Genomic DNA, 21,385 nt, shown 5'->3' with positions numbered 1-21,385 from the left:
TTACTGCAGCTGTCTTACCCTCGTTGCCTGCCAAACTCTCTGACACTTTTTTTAATTGGTTATTTTATTTATTTATTTTTGGGTTTATTTTATTTTTTCATTTTTTCTTGTCATTTGTCTGTTTGTTTTCTTCAGTTTAAACCTATTTTTTCCCATCTTTATTAACTTGACTATTTCTTATTTACATTTCGATTGTTATTCCCCTTCTGGTTTCCAGGCCAACATCCCCCTAACCACTCCCCCTCCCCTTTTATGTGGGTGTTCCCCTCCCCATCCTCCCCCGACTACCACCCTCCCCCCCACAATCACGATCACTAGGGGTTCAGTCTTGGCAGGACCAAGGGCTCCCCCTTCCACTAGTGCTCTTACTAGGCTATTCATTGCTACCTATGAGGTTGGAGCCCAGGGTCAGTCCGTGTATAGTCTTTGGGTAGTGGCTTAGTTCCTGGAAGCTCTGGTTGGTTGGCATTGTTGTTCATATGGGGTCTCAAACCCCTTCAAGCTCTTTCAGTCCTTTCTAAGATTCCTTCAACGGGGGTCCCGTTCTCAGTTCAGTGGTTTGCTGCTGGCATTCGCCTCTGTATTTGCTGTATTCTGGCTGTGTCCCTCAGGAGAGATCTACATCCGGTTCCTGTGCGCCTGCACTTCTTTGCTTCATCCATCTTGTCTAATTGGGTGGCTGTATATATGTATGGGCCACATGTGGGGCAGGCTCTGAATGGGTGTTCCTTCTGCCTCTGTTCTAAACTTTGCCTCCCTATTCCCTGCCAAGGGTACTTTTGTTCCCCTTTTAAAGAAGGAGTGAAGAATTCGAATTTTGGTCATCCTTCTTGAGTTTCATGTGTTCTGTGTATCTAGGGTAATTCAAGCATTTGGGTTAATAGCCACTTATCAATGAGTGCATACCATGTGTATTTTTCTGCGATTGGGTTACCTCACTCAGGATGATATTTTCCAGTTCCAACCATTTGCCTATGAATTTCATAAAGTCATTGTTTTTGATAGCTGAGTAATATTCCATTGTGTAGATGTACCACATTTTCTGTATCCATTCTTCTGTTGAAGGGCATCTGGGTTCTTTCCAGCTTCTGGCTATTATAAATAAGGCTGCTTGCTATGAACATAGTGGAGCATGTGTCTTTGTTATATGTTGGGGCATCTTTTGGGTATATGCCCAAGAGAGGTATAGCTGGATCCTCAGGTAGTTCAATGTCCAATTTTCTGAGGAACCTCCAGACTGATTTCCAGAATGGTTGTACCAGTCTGCAATCCCACCAACAATGGAGGAACCTCTTTCTCCACATCCTCGCCAGCATCTGTTGTCACCTGAGTTTTTGATCTTAGCCATTCTCACTGGTGTGAGGTGAAATCTCAGGGTTGTTTTGATTTGCATTTCCCTTATGACTAAAGATGTTGAACATTTCTTTAGGTGTTTCTCAGCCATTCGACATTCCTCAGCTGTGAATTCTGTTTAGCTCTGAACCCCATTTTTAATAAGGTTATTTGTCTCCCTGCGTTCTAACTCCTTGAGTTCTTTGTATATTTTGGATATAAGCCCTCTATCAGTTGTAAGATTGATAAAGATCTTTTCCCAATCTGTTGGTTGTCGCTTTGTCCTAACCACAGTGTCCTTTGCCTTACAGAAGCTTTGCATTTTTACGAGATCCCATTTGTCGATTCTTGATCTTAGAGCATACGCCATTGGTGTTTTGTTCAGGAAATTTTCTCCAGTGCCCATGTGTTTGAGGTTCATCCCCACTTTTTCTTCTATTAGTTTGAGTGTATCTGGTTTGATGTGGAGGTCCTTGATCCACTTGGACTTAAGCTTTGTACAGGGTGATAAGCATGGATCAATCTGCCTTCTTCTTCATGTTGACCTCCAGTTGAACCAGCACCATTTGCTGAAAATGCTATCTTTTTTCCATTGGATGGTTTTGGCTCCTTTGTCAAAAATCAAGTGCCCATAGGTGTGTGGGTTCATTTCTGGGTCTTCAATTCTGTTCCATTGGTCTATCTGTCTGTCTCTGTACCAATACCATGCAGTTTTTATCACTATTGCTCTGTAATACTGCTTGAGTTCAGGGATAGTGATTCCCCCTGAAGTCCTTTTATTGTTGAGGATAGCTTTAGCTATCCTGGGTTTTTTGTTATTCCAGATGAATTTGCAAATCCCCATCAATTTGATGGGGATTGCATTGAATCTGTAGATCGCTTTTGGTAAAATGGCCATTTTTTACTATATTAATCCTGCCAATCCATGAGCATGGGAGATCTTTCCATCTTCTGAGGTCTTCAATTTCTTTCTTCAGAGGCTTGAAGTTCTTATCATACAGATCTTTTACTTGCTTGGTTAAAGTCACACCAAGGTATTTTACATTATTTGGGACTATTATGAAGGGTGTCGTTTCCCTAATTTCTTTCTCAGCTTGTTTCTCTTTTGTGTAGAGAAAGGCTACTGATTTATTTGAGTTAACATTTCAAATGTTGTCTCCTTTCCCAGTTTCCCTTCCCCAAACCCCCCAGGCCCTCTCCTTCCCCCTTTCCTCTATGAGCGTGCTTGTTCACTACCTCATCCACTCCCACCTGGGACCTCAAGCCTCCACAGGACCGAGGGCCTCCCATTGATGTCAGATAAGACCATCCTTTGCTACGTATGCAGCTTGAGCCATGAATCCTTCCATGTATGCTGTTTGCTTGGTGGTTTAGTTCCTGGGAGCTCTGGGGGTCTGGTCAGTTGATATTGTCCTTCCTATGGGGTCTCAATCCCCTTCAGCTCCTTCAGTCCTTCCCTTAGTTTTTTCACTGGGGTCCCTGGGCTCAGTTCAATGGTTGGCTGTTAGGATCTGCACCTGTATTAGTCAGGTGCTGGCAGAGCCTCTTATGGGACAGCCATAGCAGACTCCTGTCATCAAATGTTTCTTGTCATCAGCAGTAGTATCAGGGTTTGGTGTCTGCAGAAGGGAATGATCCCTAGGTGGTTCGGTCTCTAGTTGGCCTTTTCTTCAGTCTAAGCCTCATTTTTTGTCTCCGTGTTTTTTTTTTTAATACTGGGTTAAAATTTTTCAGATGGGTGGGTGGCCCCATCCCTCAACTGGGGGCAGTCCCTACCTACTGTAGGTGGTCCTTGCAGGTTAGATCTCCCTTTGTTGTGTAGTTTGGCTAATGTCATTAGTGTTGGGTCTTAGGACCCTCTTGTTTGGGAATTTCTGGTGGCTACCTTGAGTTCCTCAACCCCATTGCTACATATTTCTATTCTATTTCCTTACCCTCTGTACTTCTGTCCCTTCCCATACCTGATCTCCTCTCCCCCTTTCCCCTCCCTTTTCTCTTCCTCTCATGTTCTACACTCCCTCTGCCTCCTGTGATTATTTTGTTCCTCCTTCTAAGTAGGATTGAAATATCCACATTTTGGTCTTCCTTCTCATAAACTTCACATGATCTGTGGGTTGTATTGTGGGTATTCTTAACTTTTGGGCTAAGATTCACTTATCAGTGAGTACATACATGTGTGTTCTTTTGTGACTGGGTTACTCAGGATGATATTTTCTAGTTCCATCCATTTGCCTGCGAATTTTATGAAGTCATTGTTTTTAATACCTGTGTATGCTCCATTGTGGAAAATGTACCACATTTTCTGTATCTGTCCTTCTATTGAGGGACATCTGGGTTGTTTCCAGCTTCTGGCTATTCTGAATAAGGCTGCTATAATCACATTTTTCATTATACTGGGTCTAATGCTAACATTACTCAGGCCAGGGCACACCGAGTACCCTTCCCAGTAGTATGGTATATTCCTTTGTCTAAACACACGGTTTGCTATTGGGATTTTGATGCCTTGTATTTGTCTGTTTGCTTCACATAGGGAATTTAGGCTTTGATGGATCACAGAACACATCTTTGGAAATGGGTCTGGGAGATGAAGCTAAGATCAAGTGCCTGTGATCAAATTGAGGCTCTTAAACTCTTAATCCATAGTCAAGTATGTATACATAGTGTTTTTCTATTTTTATAAGAAAAATATATGGCAAGGTACGGATTGCTTGCATAGCAATAAGTTACAAATAGGTCTCAAAATGTTAGCTTAGATTTTAATGAGCATAATTTGGATGATTTCCATTTTTGACTCTGTGTGTCTTAAGTAATAGACTAAAATTCCCAACATCTAACTTGGTTATATAAAATTGTGGTTTAGGAATTTTGTTTCGTGGATCAATAATCCTAAATTAAGTGCTTCAAGAGTAACCCATTTAAATGAAAAAGACATTTTGATACTCCTATTTCTAGACTCTTAAGAGAATTAAATTTAACACATTCTGTAAAGCAGCAATCTGTTTTCTGTTTCTTTCTCATGTGCTTTATCTTAGCATCAATTTTGGTTTTAGGTAAATTGATTCAGAATCTAGTTCACATTATTTTCAAGTCAGTATTTTCCTAATAAATATTAAATATATTCCATATCCTTCAAGTCTCTTCTCCTTTCTATTTTTCCTCCTCTGCAGTCAGAATTCAAAGTAAAACAAAAACCTTTGGAATGATAATTTCTTTTTTTTTCTAATAGACTTGAATGACATGGTATATTTTCACATCACGTTGCCATAGCTACCAAACCTTTTAGCTCATCTTCATTTAAATATGCTCGGTATTAAATAGAAATGTGACTTAAGCAATTTGAAATGCTCTGTAATTTTTGTTTAAAGTAGTATTTATATGATAAGTCTTGGGTTTGTTCTTTCTAGGAGAATAATTGCAAGAGACTCACTGGCTGTGAAGTACACACCCATCATTCCGGTAAATCAAGCCTTTTTTTTTTTTTAAATAACACTTGCCAAAGAGAGTGTCTTACATCTGTATAGGTATTTGTCCTACTGACTCTCAAGAAAATATTTTTATTTTTCATTGTAAACTCTAAGATGTCTGGATTGGCACTGAGTCCTTTTTATAAACGTTAGCACACTCACACTAGTAAATTGAAACACTGTTCCCTTGATTAGGTCTCTCCCTCTCTCTATTTTTCTCCCTCCCTCCCTCCCTCCCTCCCTCCCTCCCTCCCTCCCTCCCTCCCTCCTACCCTCCCTGCCTTCCATTTCTTCCTCAGCCCCTCTGTTTCTGCCTGTGCCACTTTGCTGGGAGATGACAAAAAGCTAGCTGACTTCCACTCTGGAGTATTGAGAATCTGGGGAGGAGGCAGGGTTCCATGGGAACACAGCAAGTAAGAACCTAAAGCACAAACTGGGTCGGCTCTGTCTGGGGGCCTTCCACTCTAGGAGTTCCCTATGTGCATACGTATGCAAGTATATGGCACCTTGAAATCAGCACAGAGTAGGACCGACCGCCATGATGATTTTTCACACTCCAGGTTGATAAAATACTGCCAACATAAACTTGACTGGCTTAGAGGGCGACGGAAAATAGAAACAAATGTCTTTAAGTAAGTAGCGATGTCACTTTGTTTGATAACTCTTAACTTCTTGATAACTTATTTTGAACTTTAAATATAATAGCTTTAATATGGGATGGGAAAGCATGGTAAGTATAAACATACTCTTCTGACATCTGTTCATGCAAAAACATATGTAAACACTTAAATACTACTGAATGCAGTCTAAAACCATGCCTCATTCCTTATCAAAAATATTCATTAAAATGGATGAGATTTTTCTTAGACCAAACTATTAGGTCTGATCCTAATTACATATAAAATTGCAATGTCCAGTAAATAACCCTGGATATTCATTCGTGTGGAGATACTGCAGTGATATATAAGAATTGTTTTTATCAGCAAACTCAATTTTCCATGAAATTTGAAACTCTTTATTAAAAAAATCAGCTGTCCACAAACTCTAATGTACTATCTAATCTCTATTCCAGCTTTTCCCAAAACAGAATACTAATCATAATTAACCAATCAAGGCAGGGAAAATTTGCATAGTCTTCGACTCTAAGTTTCAGGATCCACAGAGTGACAGTCACTGCTCATTGCAAATCAATCCAGATCTTATTTCAGTCTTCAGAAAAGCAAACCAATAATAAATAAATTAAAATTGACCTTTCCATCTAATCGAGGCTGGGGGAATAAAATATTTAACAAATGTAAGGAAGCAAACAAGACGGCGAGTGCCCTTAGTTTATTTGATATTTCCTGAGAGATGTCTTTCTGGCTTTCCCACTTAGCCCCTTAGGAAACAGAGCTTAAGGAGCAGCAGTTTGGAATCAGGTCAGTGGCTCCTGTAAACTTACAATCCTGGCATGAAGGAGGCTGAAACAGGGACATCACCAGCTCAAGACTAGTCTGAGCTATGTAGTGAGAACAATCAGAGATATCACAGAGGCCACTACTGGCAAGAAAGAATTCTTTCTCACTATTTATTAAAATTATTATTGTTATTATTATTATTGTTTATTTTTTATAATAATAGGTCTTGATATGTTGTGTAGGCTGGACTTTAACTGGGTTTGCAATCCTTCCTCACCCTCCCAGGGAGCTGGATTTACAAAGCTGTGCTGTCATGCCTGAGTTAAAACCCAAGCTATTTACCATGATCCATAAGGCTCCCATTTCATCTTTGTGCACCACTCTCTCCTCTTTACCTTCCTTAGCCTGTTTCTAATTCATAAATGTGTCAAGCATATCCTATCCCAGAGTGTCTTAGGGTTACTACTGCTGTAATGAAACACTGCGGCCCAAGCAATGTGGGGAGGAAAAGGTTTATTGTACTTACAGGCCCAGATAACCCTTTATTATCAAGAGCAATGAGGACAGGAATTCAAGGAGGGCAGGAACCTGGAGGTGGAGAGCTGAGGCAGAGGCCACAGAGGGGTGCTGCTCAGTGGCTTGCTCCCCAAGACTTACTCAGCCTGCTTTCTTTTAGAACCCAGGATAAATGACTGGCCCAGGGATGGCATCAACCACAATGGTCTTGGCCCTCCTTCCTGAATAATAACTAATTACGAAAAATGCTCTACAGGTTTGCCTACAAGCTGGTCTTCTGAAGTATTTTCTGAACTGAGGTTCATTTCCTTCCTCCCGGATGACTTTAGCTTGTGTCAAGTTGACATGAAACTAGCCAGCACACATGGTCATCGCATCTGTTTATCAGACCTTCAAAGCGCTCAAGTCAAACTGCAGGTCTTGTCTAAACTTTGTCTAGCAAGCAGCTCTCTTAGAAGTGCTGGGAAACACCTTTAAAGGTTTACACTGCTATTTCGCTGTTTGCTTTCAATCTAACTCGGAGAACGATTGGGCTACTTTGAGAACTATGATGCGTATTTGAGAAATACAGACGGACAGACTGCCAGGTTATTTGAAAGGGGGAAGTCCATGGCAGTCTGAATGTGATTAAGAACTAACACTGCATAGTCTTCATGTAAAAGATCTTGCAAGCCTAGGCTGAGAGGCAATTAAATTGGGGAAGATAGAACAGCTGTTGACTCCCTTGGCAAATTGCTTTTCTCATGTGTATTGTGTTGCAAGTCGTTCTGTAGACCTTAGAAGTAAATGTGAAAAATTACAGCTTTTCTCTATTCAAGAACTCATTGTCAAATGGAGAGACGAACTGATAAATGCATGGTATAATTTCACTTTATTTTAAATTTTTGTGAGACAAGGTCTTGCTATACAGTAAAGTTAGCCTATAACTTGCTTATGAAGTCCATACTGGTCTCAAACTTCTGACTCCCTGCTTCGGCACATCGGGTTTTGGGGCCGCATGCATGCATCACCATGTTTGATGGATGTGTCCTTGTATCCATCCTCTGGGGAGAGGCACGGAGTCAATGTGGGAGCATCAGTGCTCACAGCCACTGGAGCAAGGCAGAGAAAAGACATCTGGTTCTTCTAGCTCATTTGAACCCATCCTCCTTCCAGGTATCACACACAGGACCTCAGTAACTGAGTCATTTTGGAAATGTTTTTATCTGGACTCTCAACTAGTAATAAATCCAGTACCCAGAAAGGGGACTGCGAGATTCTACTTGGTGAAACTGGATAGAAACAGGTTTTTTTTTTTTGGTTTTTTTTTTGTTTTTTTATTTGAAAAAGCCAGGTACACATTCACTGTGCTCATCCTACACCTTCCTTGGAGGGTCTTTGGTGCCAAAGCCTCCATGCCATTTTAAGGAAAGCCAGGAAATAAGCACTACGTCTGGCAGTTGCGATATGCTCTTGTGAATGGGCACAACACTGTCATGCTCTAACTACCAAAAGCTCGCAGAGAATCTGCACCTCTGTAAATTAACAGCCCTGAAATTAAAACCAAGCGGATTGTTTTCCTAGATATCTACATGTTTATGAACCATCTTCACAATAATCATAATAGTCATAAATTAGATTTTTTTCCTCACTGGAGCAATGGAAATGAATGTTAATCAGAAGTAAAACTGAATGCTTTTCATGTCACACTGTTTTCTTTTTCTTTTTCTTTTCTTTTCTTTTTTGCTCATTCTTAATACAACTGGTGCATTCATTGAAGGTAGTTGTTAAAATGTCACGAGTTTCTAGGTTTATCAAGCCAGACACAATATTGTTGAGCAGTGCTTCCTTTATTTAAGAATAATTACAGGGAGCTGTTCATTTCCTAAGGTAATTGCTAGATGCCAGGGACATAGATGCAATGTGGGGAGACAGGAAGAAGGTAGAAGGAGTCTCCAGGAACCAAAGAACCTCAGCTTGGCTGTGCTGTGGATCCTAGAACTACTGATCAGCATGAGACTTCCAGGAAGCTTTGATTTGAGAACCTGCTGTGTGTGAGTGGAGGTGCTTGTGTGTGTGTGTGTGTGTGTGTGTGTGTGTGTGTGTGTGTGTGCGCGCGTGCACACACACACATGCATAGCACTACTGCTTAGGGATCAATCCCAGGACTACAAGTCCACTCGATAAGTACTTACAATTGAACTACAGCCCTAGCCTTGAGAATTTCATTTTGTGTAGCCCATGAAATTATTCTTGTACTCACTTGCATTAGAGAACCTTTGCTTTGATAAGCAAAGCTATGGTAGAATCTGAAGCAATAATGCAGGATGAGGGATAAGTGCTTTGGGCGTGCTCTGCTAACTAGAGAGGGAGGCAGGACATTTATATACCATAATGCAAACTGAAACATTTTTAATATAATAGTTTCAGTTGTAGAATGAAGTATATCAAGACTCAAAGAAATAAAATAATATTTAGAATTTAGGTTGACAGCTTATTTGATAATTTTATATCTTATTTAGAAGGTCAATATTTTGCTTATTATTTATAAAAGTTTATTTTATTGGATCATATTTTGTACTTAAAATATCAGGTGATAACAGAACAAGTGATCATAAGTAGCCAAGAATAGTGACAGAAACAATGTGATTGCCTAAATAAGTTACAAAGATGATATAAGTTAAAGCAAGAGTAAAAGAAGGAGGAGAAGGGAGTCATCAACACCAAGGGAACATGAGAGGACTTGACTCCATTTAAGTGGAAAGATGACAAGCAAAATGGCTGTCACAACATTTTAGGCAGAAAGAAAGTCATTAATATGGAATATGGATCTGGCTTAATATGGTCTTACTTTAAGAAGATCACTTCAGTAGTGGTTCATAGTAAGTCAGTATACCCTTTCCCCCAATTAAAAAAGCAGAGGCGAGTATACATTTTTACTGTTCTACAAAGAAGCTGAGGTGCTGACACAGCATCACGTTTGGGGGTAATGCCCATTTCCCTGCATTGGTCACCACACTGCGTTGAAATGTTATGCTTCTCAGCCTGAATCTTGCCCTATGCCACACGTGCCCCAGCTGTAGGATCTGTATCAGTCTGATAGTGACACGATGATTTGCACATAGTAGCCTTTCAGGCATGATTTTATAACACACATATACTTTCGTTAATTTTTATTCTGATTGGAAATATCACTTTCTGGTTTTAAATAAAGTCCAGAGACCTCCTGTACAGATGCTTCTGGTTTGAAGCAAGGTCCTGACTAAAGCCACTACTGTGAAATCAGTTGTCCTCTGGCAATGTTCTTTCACTGGAAAATAGGAAGGCAAGGTGCTCCTGTCAGCCGCGCAATTATTTAGGACAGTGTATGTCAGACAGCAAATAGACTGATCTGAGAGCTCTGGCGTGAATGGTAGCAGATGGCTTTCCAGATGTTTTCAGTGGTTAACAGCAGCCGTCACTTTGACTTTGGAAAAATGACCTGGGTCTGCCTGTGGTCTTGTAGACTCGATTCTGAAAAACCTTTGCACAAACAGAGGTAGGGTACTGCTATATGTAAGGACAGCAACTACACCTGTTAAGCAGAACCTTAAAATAGAGAGTGGAAGATGTAAGGCTTAGCATTAACTTTGAAGATTTTAATGGCTAATAATAGATCAGCACATGTGAATCAATTAAAATGGTTCTAAACAGGAAGAAGAAATTAATGGCTAGGATTCTTCCAACTAAAGACAGCTGTAAAATTACCAGAATTGAGTCAGTCCTAGTAGATGATTTTATCTAGCCCATGTCTTATAACTGAGGAGAATTAATTGAAGGTGTGTAATCTCTGAGGGTCTTGGATCATAGGTTTAGGGCCAGGATTATTGTTCAGTCTTTGAGACAGTGTGGCAAGTGTCTGCAGATTCTGTCAACTTGTTTTGCCTAAGAGCTCATGTTACTATCTGACTGACACAAAATGCTCCTTTAGTTTAAAATTTTGTTTAAAAAATTTCTCTGGTTTTCATTATTGCTTATTTTATCGATCACTTGTGACTAATAAAGTTTTCTCCAGTGTGTTTACTTTAATATAAACCATCAAACAAACACTATTACTGGTTATTTAGTGAACACGTTCATTTCTACAAAAACCAACTACTTATTAAGCAAAGCAATTATTATGGTGCAATTGAGAAAGAAACTTCTATTGTCAAATGAAAGAAACTGCAAACGAGCTTAGGGTAGTGAAAAATTGTGCCTATTGTTTGTTTAAGCATTCGCATTGAAGCCAAGTTTGCCATTTTTCCCCTTAAGTAGTTCTGGGACGGAACCCAGGGCTCTGAGTATTTGAGAGAAGCACTCTACAGCTGAGCTACATACCCATTCTGTATGCCAAGGCTCGGAAACCCTTATGGTTAATATATGAGGTACAATTTTACATATTTAAAATTTAATAAACGCAGGTTCAGAAATATCAAATAACTCCCTGAGAATCAAACCACAAAAATGTTAGAGCTTGGAATTTGCCCTGAAACCTGGATCTGTTTGAGCGACAGCTCATCTTGGCCTACTCCTGTCAACATCCATCTCAAAAAGGATCACCATGAGACCACCCCTTTGAAGAGGATCATGGGATGCCAAGGACTCACCTTCCTGAGAGTTCTTAGGATTCATTTGGGGCAGTGAACGTAGGACGTGACTCACAGTGGAAGTTTGAATGAAAAGTGTACCCCATCATCTCAGGCACCCGGTCCCCAGTTGATTGCAATGTTTGGGAAGTTTTAGGAAGTACAATCTCACTGGAGGAAGTATGTCCCTGGAGTCAGGCTTTGAGAGTTTAGAGGATTACAGCACTTTCAGTTCCCTCTGTTTGCTTTATGCTTGCAGTAAGAGATGTGAGCTCTTGGCATCTTGCCCCAATGCTTGCTGCCATGCTTCTTTGTCATGATGGGCACTTGTCCCTCTGGAACTATAAGCCCAAATAAATTCTTCCCTCTATGAGTTATCTTGATGGTGGTATTTTATCACAGAAACATAATTGTAACTAATACAGTTACAATGCAGATGGTTTCCCAGACCTCAGAGAGTCATTAAAGTAGAGATAGGGACAAACTAATCTGATTCAAGTTCCTTGCTTTATTTGGTGCAAAATCTTGATTTGGGAGACTGTTAGAAAACTAAGAGCAACAACTCTACTTCTTTATATCAAAACATTATTTATACAGGTTAATATGATTTATCTTGTGGACCTCTCTTAAACAGTGAGCTTGCGCAGTGTGAGACTCACACCTTTCTCTCTTCCTCAGCAATCCTTCCAGTCTTCATTCAGGTCAACCTGGGATCCTTGTTGAAGGATCTGTTGTATGTATCATGCATTCTAGTTAGCCTACGACAGGAATTATAACAGCTTTGCAGATATTAGCACAAGTAAGTTGCTTAGCCTTATATATTTTTAAATGACTGTAAAAAGCACATCACAAAACAAAAGCAAAATATGAATGTTCAAGATAGCAGATTTCCTACTAAATCTACCAATCCTATAAAAAAAAAGTTAGCTAATGAGCGTTACCTAGATGATTATCAGGGTAGAATTTCAAAGAGTAATCCCAAACTTCATCAAAGAATTTAAGGACTTTAAAGAGGGCATGGACAAACACATCATTAAACATCAAGAGGTAAGCAATAAATGTCTGAAAGATGTCAAGAACTACAACAATGAGTGAAATGAATACAGATCAGGGTTTGACATCAGAGTTCAGGAAAAGAGTTAGAAATACTAAAGAGAACTCAGGCTGAAATGAGGATGGAATTGAAAATCTCAGTAACCCAACTAGAAAATTAAAGAGAGAGCTTTACATTTAGAATAAACCATTCAAGAAGAATGGTTTAAGTTGAAGATAAGAGTGTAAAGATTGAAGGTAAAGTAGAGAAATTAGACAGTGGAAGCAAAGAATATGAAAAAAAATTAAAGAAAAAAAGGAACATAGAAGAAACATGGGGCATTACAGAAAGACCAAATCTCCAATACTAGACTTCAGGCATGGATGAGTGAGAAGCATCCAAGGTCAATGGCATAAACCAGATTTTTCGACAGGATCATAAAAGAAAACTTCCCCTAATGAAAGACTACGAATACAAATAGTTACAAGAAGTCCATATAAACACAATTAGACAAGACCAGAGAAGCAATTCTCCACAGAACATCATAGATAAAACACTAAATAGGTAATACAATGAACAAGCGCTGAAAATTACAAGAGAAAAAACAAAACCTCAACCCCGTCCTCCAAATGAGTTATATAAGAAGGAAAACCCAGGAAAATAACAGTTACTTTCTCAGCAATAGCTTTGAAAGGCAGAAGAGCCTGGAGCAATGCAGTCTAAGTTCTAAATACCATGACTACGCCTATGCTGCATTACTGTACCTAGCAAAACTACTTTCCACAGTGGAAAGAAGAACTTTACATGTTACAAACAGCGTGAAAAAGGAAGCATGTCCACCAAAATAACCTTAAAAAGAATACTGGAAGCTATACTTTAAACTGAAGAGAGAAATAAACACAGCCAAGAAGCTTTATAAAGAAAACAAATGAAGCTATAATTGATGAAATAAAAAGTAATGTTGGTGGCCTCAATTGTCTAATCAATTTAATTTTCAATGTAGGCATGACTTTAAAGTTAAAGGGCTGAAAAACTATTGCAAGCAAATGGGATCAGAAGAAGAGAAGGAATAGCTATCCAAATATTTGATAAAATAGACATTAAAATAAACCTGATCAGAAGAGACAAGAAAGTGTATGCTATTTAATCAAGGGATCAGCTAGTCAAGAAAATATTACAGCGCACACACACACTAAACTCTGGTAAACCAATTTCCAAACAAACAAATAAAAAAATAAATTCTGCTTTTAGAATTAAAGATACAGCTTAACATCATTCCAAAAAAGTGATTTCCGACATTTCCTTTATCTGTACAAAAAGTAATTGAAGAAATTTTGCATCAAATATACCTAACATATTATAAAAAATTCTATTCCTCCCCCCAATACACATTCTACTCAACAATCCATGGAAGGTTCTAGAAAATAGAGCATATCTTTGGACATAAAACAAACTTTAACAAGTGTAAAAAAACTAAAGTAACTCCATGTACCCCATTCAACCATTATGCAATAAAATTTGAATTAGTAAACAAATTAAATCTAAATACATAAACTCATGGATATTGAACAACTCATTATGTAACTGTAACTACTTGAATGAAGAAAGCAAAAAAAAAGAAACTAGATGAAAATGAAACAATAAAACAAAATCTCAAACCTCTGGGACATATTAAAGGCAGTTCTAGAAGGAAAATTTACATCTCTAAGTGTCTACATTAAGTAAATTAGAAAGAGTAAATTACATGACTTAATGATCCAATTCAAGAATTTTAGAAATCAAGACTAAATAAAGCCCCAATTCAGTAGATGGCAAGAAATAATAAGAACAAAAATTGATAAAATAGAAACAAAGAAAATAAAACAAAGACACAATATGTCTAAGCTGATCCTTTGAGAATATAAATAAGATTGAAAAATATAAACGAGATGGACAGATTCTTAGCTCAGCTAAAGAAAAGAAAATCAGGGTACAAAAGTCACAGAACTTAGAGAGAACAAGGAGGCTCTACAACAGGCACCAAAGAAATTCATCAAAGGATCTCTGAACCTTCATCAGAGAATGTTCTTTCAGTAGATGGTCATGAGCAGTGAGGCCCACAGCTGGACAATGTTTTCAGTGATTGGCTTTGTTTGTTTGTTTGTTTGTTTGCTGTTTGTTTGTGCTTTCACTTTGCCCTGAGTATTCCGCCATGTATTGGATGTCTTTATCAAACTCTCCCTGCAAGCCTCAGGAACCTCTCTGGAAGAAGGGGTAGAAAGAGTGTAAGAATCAGAGGTTCTGGAAGAGTCCAGTGAAAGAATGTGACCAGCCACAGTAGCACTGACACACTTCTGAACTACAAGATCGTGGCTGCATGCACAACAAGATCTGCTTAAGTTCAAACCAGGTGAAATCCCAACATAGAGAAGGTACCAAGTCCCATGCCCAACCAAGAAGTCATTTGTAATTGATAGCTACTGGGAAAAGAAAAACAAGGTTTTTCCAAAGGAGTGCCACTGGGTTTATCAACTATACTCTATGGTTGGCTCCGTGCTGAGGAGTAATTGACCACCATAAAATGGGTTCCATTTATTATCATTCGTTTTCTTGTCCTTGCCATTGTTGTCATCGTAATCATTGCCACCACCACCACCACCACCACCACTATCATCATCATCATCATCATCATCATCATCATCATCATCATCATCATCATCATCACCACCAGTATTATTTTTGTGGCTTGTTTGTTTTGACTTTTGCTTTTTGTTTTACATTTTTTAAGAGGGGAAAAAGGATGGAGAGAGGGAGGAAGGAGAGAGAAAGAGAGTGAGAGTGAGAGAGAGAGAGAGAGAGAGAGAGAGAGAGAGAGAGCAAGCAAGAGAGTGTGAAGTAGGGTGTGTAGGTAAGGATATGGGTAGGGTGTGGAAGGAGTTGAGAGAAGGGAAAGAATATGACCAAAACAGATTGTATATAAGGGATTTTGTTTATTATAAACATAGAAAAAGAATGCAGGCTGAGGAAAGCCAGCCTTCCTTCATGGCTTCTGCATTAGCTCCTGCCTCCAGGTTCCAGCCCCGATGCTCCTGGAAGGTAGACTACAAGCAGTAAAATGATACAAACACTTTTCCTCCCAGGTTGCTTCTGGACTATTTACTTATGATCTGCCTCCTGAACTGTTAGATGTCAAACGATATTTCCATGGAACTAATTCAAAGGCGTGTAATTGCAACGAATTCCAGAGTGAGAAAAGAAGTCAATCAGCTTTTAAATGAACGCCAAGCCCCAAGGTTTCACCAAAGAACAGAGGAGAAACAAAAGGTGTTTAGACATTGATTTATGAGAACTTATGTTGATGAATTTTAGTGACCAGCATCATATATTGCATTCGATCAGAACAGGAAACTTAAAAAGAAATATAGGCCAGTGGCCACTACAGAACTGACAAGATATGCATTCACATTCATGCATATCAAAAAGTTGAGGTATTTATTCTAAAAGCAACCTTTGTCCTTAAAGTACATTAACTTGAGTATTTTCCAGAAACCGAATCAATTAAAATCTCCTTAGAAAGGTCAGAAAAGGAAAGTGACTTCGTTCAGTGTGGTTTGACTAGTTAGTACAAGGGAGACTCAGAGGTTGAAGGATTTCAGGAAGATAAGAGCAAGAAGAGATTACAAACGCAAGGAATTGGTGGATGAGAATAAGAACCAAAGACTAGAAAGAAATGTAATTTAGATTTAGTACTTACCTATGGCTTTGGGAAATAGAAGTAGAAACACATTTGTCCCTTACACTTTAAGATGTTTTATACATGCCTGGTGTGGTGGCATATATTTGCAATCCCAACACTCAGGAGGCTCAGGCAGAAAGATATCAAACTTGAGGTGAGCCTGGGTTACATTGTTGGGAAATTGCCTCAGTTTTTCAAGTTGTTATTTTATAGGGGAAAGTCCTACTTAAAATAATAACTAAAGTATAAATGCATATATTGAATGAGTAGATCTCTATCACATAAGCTTTGCAAAGTTTATTCACAAAGTAATTATAAGCATGTTACTTGAGTTTACTTTTAAATATTTTCAATTTCTGTTATCACTGGAGCTTCAAGCTGGTGTATTGTGATCTAGCATTCTTAGTTTTATCAATTAATAAGAAGGCAGTGAGAACTGGAAAGAGGAGAAATTATTACAGGAAAGCTCTTAGTCATGTTTTGAATTTTTGAGTTTAAGTCCTTCACTTGTGTTGAATTTGTGGATCCGCACTAATTTTGATTCTTTCAAAGCATTTCTTAGGTTTGTTGGGTACTGAGGTAGGAGACAGAACATGTGTTTCAAGCAGCCTGCATTATAGATGAAATGAGCGAGAATTAATAATTAATTTTCAAAATGCATAGTGATCATTCCAGTCATCTAAATTCAGAAGCATCTACCTCCTGCTCATTAGAGTCTATAAAATGAGGGCACTATTAATACTTCTCTCACAGAATTACTATGTAGAAGACACACACTAAAAACGGGACTGTGTTTAGAACTGTCCCTGGTCATTTGCAAACTGCTAGTCAACTCAGGCCATGGTGAAACCTACAACATGTTCTGTCAGAGTAGAGTGGGGTGGAAGATGAAGAGGTCGACTATGTAAGGTTGAGAAGAATGCCCTAGAGAGTAGGAGATGAGTGGGGTGCACATCTGGGTAGCAGGTGATAAGAGCATCCTGGAAAAGTAAACATGGAAACACAGGAACAGAGGTCAGAGACATGCGAGACTCAGTGAATCTTCCGGCAATGAATGGTTGGATGATATACAGTGTGAATGAATCCCTTTGACAGGCAGACTCTACATTCAGAGTCTGGCTGCTATATATACTCGAAAAGCTTGTCATGAAAGCTGGAGGCAATGCTTTCCTTATGGTAGAAAGTTCTGAAGAATTACTGCAGGCAGTGATTCAGAGATCTGGGCGAAGATTACACAGGACTGAACCAAGGTAGATATATTTTTGTCTCTTTAATGTATAGCCTAACATTGTTTGATTATGAGAGAACATACTAACAGAGGTCTTGTTGGCATATTTTATTCTCTGTGTCACCTCTCCTTTAAAATAGGTCATCTAGCCTTCTGTCCACTGAGGTTCTGTGGCACAGCCTATTTCTCCTAGGCTATAAATCCACACTGTATATTTTTATACTGAATACTGGAACACAATTGCAACACAGTAGCATGCATTATCTAAACATGGGGAAGGCATAGTGAAATTTCAGCTCCAGTATAAATTTGAAGGACTGTCATTATACAGGTATGTCCTAGTTAGCCTGACTTGTCAATTTGACATAGTCTCCAGTTACCTGAGAATTGAGTCTCAAATAAGAGATTTCCCAGGTCAGCCTGGTCTGTGGGCATGTCTCTTGAGGACTGTCTTGGTTATTAGCTGATGTTGGAGGACCGGGGCTGTTGTGAGAGGAACCACAAGGCAAGGTGGTCCTGGGTTGTGTAAGACAGTTATCTAAACAAAAGCCTGTGAGGGAGTCAGCAAGAAAGCAGGACTCCTCTGTGGTTGCTGCTTCAAGTTTCTGTTTGAGTTGCTTTCTTGACTGCCCTGGTGATAGTCTGTGGTCTGGAACTGCAAGCCACATAAGTCATCCCTCCTTAAGTTGCTTTAGTTCATATATTTTATCACAGCAACTGAATACAACTAGAACATGGCTTACCATTGACCAGAATGCTGTTAGGCAACACATTCTGTAGTGTGGATTGGTGTAGATTTTTCCTTTGATATATTTGTTCTTTAAAAATGACTTTCGGGGGCAGGGGTTGGCTTGATTGGTAATTTACTTGCTTCACAAGCCTGAGGACCTGCGTCTCTGGCATCCATGTGAAAGCCTGGAGTAGTGGCAAGCGCCTATTTTCCTAGTGCCTGGCAAGTGGCGACCAGTAGACGGCTGTATCTCACTTACCAGCTAGGCTAGATGACTCAGTGGATTCCACATCCAATGAACAACCAACCTGTCTCAGAGAATAAGGTGAAGGGAGACTGAGGGAGATATTAGACATTTACTGCAGGCTTTTACATGCAAGTGTAATTACATAGGCAGATGTTTAGACAAACATAGGGACATAAGTTGACATCAAATGCTTTCAAAATAAATGTTATTGAACATACAGTTTAGTGCACACAGCATGTCACGACATATGTATATCAATATACTCAAAGGACCCCACATACTCATGGGAACGGTGGCATAATATACCCATTAACCCAAAATCTTGGATACAAATACATTGTCGCCTATGTAGCCCTTGGGTTTAAGATCTTTCTGTTGTTGTTCATAGACACAACTGCTATTTTGCGTCCTTTCGCCCCAACTTCCTTGTCTACACTGGGACTCTAGTAACCACTATTTATTCTCTATCATCTGTATGTATATTTGACTTCCTTAAAAATATCTAAATTCAAAATAAAAATCCACCAAAGCTTTACATCAAAGAAGAAATACAGTTAGGCTCAATTTCAGAATAACTTTGAGTGCTTATTTAATTATTTAGCAAACTTACGGTGTGCCTGAAACAGGCATTCTAAACACTTCATGAATATTAATAAATGGAACTTGGATCAGGGGAGATGATAAATAAAATAGAGATTTCCCCACACAACAGATGCATCCATGGTTCTGAAAGCCTTTATATACTCACTTATGAAAAAGCAAGCCCTTTGCTTTTAGGACTGGCTCCCATCAAACGTTTTTGAGAATAAATTTTTTTTTCAAAAGATTTGGTGGTAACTTTTTTTTACACTGTCTTGAATGTTGGGTTTGTTAGTAATGATTTGTCAAGAGGAAAGGTAAGAACAGAAAAGATATGTACAGATCAGCAAGTGCTCTTTGGCCATGTACACATGGAGTTTCCCAGAATCCTTGAAGGGGACCAGACAGCCAGAAGACCTGCTTAGCATTCCTGCAGGCTGGGGAAGGTGTGAAGGTGCCTTGGCCATGCTGGGGTTGGAGCAGGGATGAATGAGGGGTGATAAAGTGCCATTCTGAATCCCAGGTATGGCTCTCCATGGTGTCTCTAGAATTCATGACTTGGTGAGGGATTCATTGCTGTGGGAATCCGTGGAGATGGATTAATTGTCGTAAAAATAGAGTGGTTGCTGATAGGATCCTAGACACATCGCAATGCAAATACTACGACTTCACGCTGATTCTTGAAAGTGGATAACCAAGCTATAAGTCATGACGTTGTAAACATGTTTTCACATAGAAATACATGGCCTGCAGTTAGCAAATTCTCTATTCATCAAGAATGGAGCTGTTATGTGAAAGGGGAAGGCATTTTGTATAGGCTATAAATAGGCAGCATTATGTATTTATTGTATATGAATATAGACTATATATTTCTTGTAATATGTATATTATACACACATGTATAATTAAATGTACATATATATTTATATCCTAAAAGTAGTTGTTCACTGATTTTGAAAAAAAAATCACAAATGATGTTACAATTGATGGGATTGTGAGTGAAATCAGTCTTTATTTAAGCCTGCTGACCTGACAAGACCTTACCTGGCACTTCCCCAGCATAGTGCCATGTCTGACTTTGTAATGGCTTTAGTGTAGTCCAGCTCCTTGAGGCTTACACACTTCTTAATGTCACACGTAGGGCATTATATTCACTTCACTGAAATAGTGCGGCTGGTTTATCCCTGGGTTTCTTTGAGGAGTATAAAGATGTCTCATAAACTATCCACTATAAAAATAGGGCTCGCCACAATGAGTCAAAGTAACATAAAACTGTTCTCCAACCGCTCAGTTCCTTCTGCTGTGGTGAATTGGGAATCGAGTTCATGGCTTGCTCTGATTTTAATGTTTCCAAGCAGAAACCATTTTAGTTCACATTCTATAGAAAATGGAAGAGGGTGAAACACGTGGAAGCAAGAAGACCCTTGTGCCTGTATTACACAAGAGCCTGGCCATCAAGTTGTATCGGGTTTTCTTTGGCAGGTGCAGAGACCATAGTCCTGGACAAGATGCTTGAGGCAGTTTTCTGTCTGCAATTTCTGAAAACACACTTTTAGCACCAGGTCCCACGGCAGCTGCTTATCTTGAAACCCAGTCAAAGGTAATTTCAGGGAGTGATGTGTAACAGCTTTGCCTTATATATCAGAGGCAAGGTTTTTAAAAAAAGAATGGTAAATATTTTATATGTAATATGTGACTATTCATAACATTTAATGTCACATTGTCCAAGATTTCAAATTAGCTAAATATCCTAATTCTTTTTAAAAACCAGTATTTTTAAAGCAAGACTGATCTTAGTTCTCTTCTTTGTTTCTTCATTTCTTTGGCCTAATATTTTTATTGTTATGTCCAGGGTACCTGGGCTCCATTTCCAGATGTCATTTATGTATGTTCAAAGCAGACTATTGTAGACTCCTTTCAGCCAACCTGGCTCTCTATAGCACTGCACAGACACACTCCTGATGGACTAAGGCTCGTTCAAATATTTGTTATTTATCAAAACCTTCTCAGCAGATTGCATCGAAATATTTTCAGCTCAGACATGGCCCCATTCCCATTATCTGGCCATTTTATGTTACATTCGTAAGTGATATTCTTTGGATTACATGAAATAAATAGGGTGGAACATTTACTGAATATTTTTTGGGGGGAAAATTAATGGTACACGTATCTGTGATGTGCTAAGAAAAACAGAGGGACAGAAAGAGACTGAGTTTTCATCTCATTAACTTCTCACTAATAAGGTAAGATAAATTCTTGCTTTATAACTCTAGTGGGTATTTCGGAACAAATTGTTGGCAGGTTCCTTTTTCCTCAATACCGTAATTAGGGGTACCCAAATTTAAACCCTGGTAATCGGTGGTTCTTGTAGCTCTCTAGCCTATTTACTGCTAATTAGTACAGCTGTCTTATTAAAACAATAATTTCGGTGAGAAAATAGAAAAAAATAGAAAAGTTTAAATCAGAATTAGTTAATATCTAACTTACAAAGTAAGGATTAATCCTGCATAGGTGATGGTATACTGATCAATAGTTACTTTTAATCTTTGTTTAGCAGT

The 21,385-nt window shown here is 38.9% G+C and overlaps 1 protein-coding gene across 3 annotated transcripts in view; it reads right to left on the bottom strand.

Moving 5' to 3' along the window:
- The window catches only part of B3galt1 (Beta-1,3-galactosyltransferase 1), a 582,026-nt gene that overhangs the window by 191,937 nt on the left and 368,704 nt on the right, over positions 1–21,385 (bottom strand). The window contains 1 exon segment of one of the 3 annotated variants that reach the window (NR_197780.1): positions 7,563–7,800. The gene's annotated coding sequence lies outside the window, so the exon portion shown is untranslated. 3 annotated transcript variants of the gene reach the window in all.

Source organism: Rattus norvegicus, chromosome 3, assembly GCF_021556685.1.
Source record: "Rattus norvegicus strain SHRSP/BbbUtx chromosome 3, alternate assembly SHRSP_T2T, whole genome shotgun sequence".
Lineage (NCBI taxonomy): Eukaryota > Metazoa > Chordata > Mammalia > Rodentia > Muridae > Rattus > Rattus norvegicus.
The sequence above is the reverse complement of the archived record's forward strand: the minus strand, read 5'-3'. Positions and strand labels throughout refer to the sequence as shown.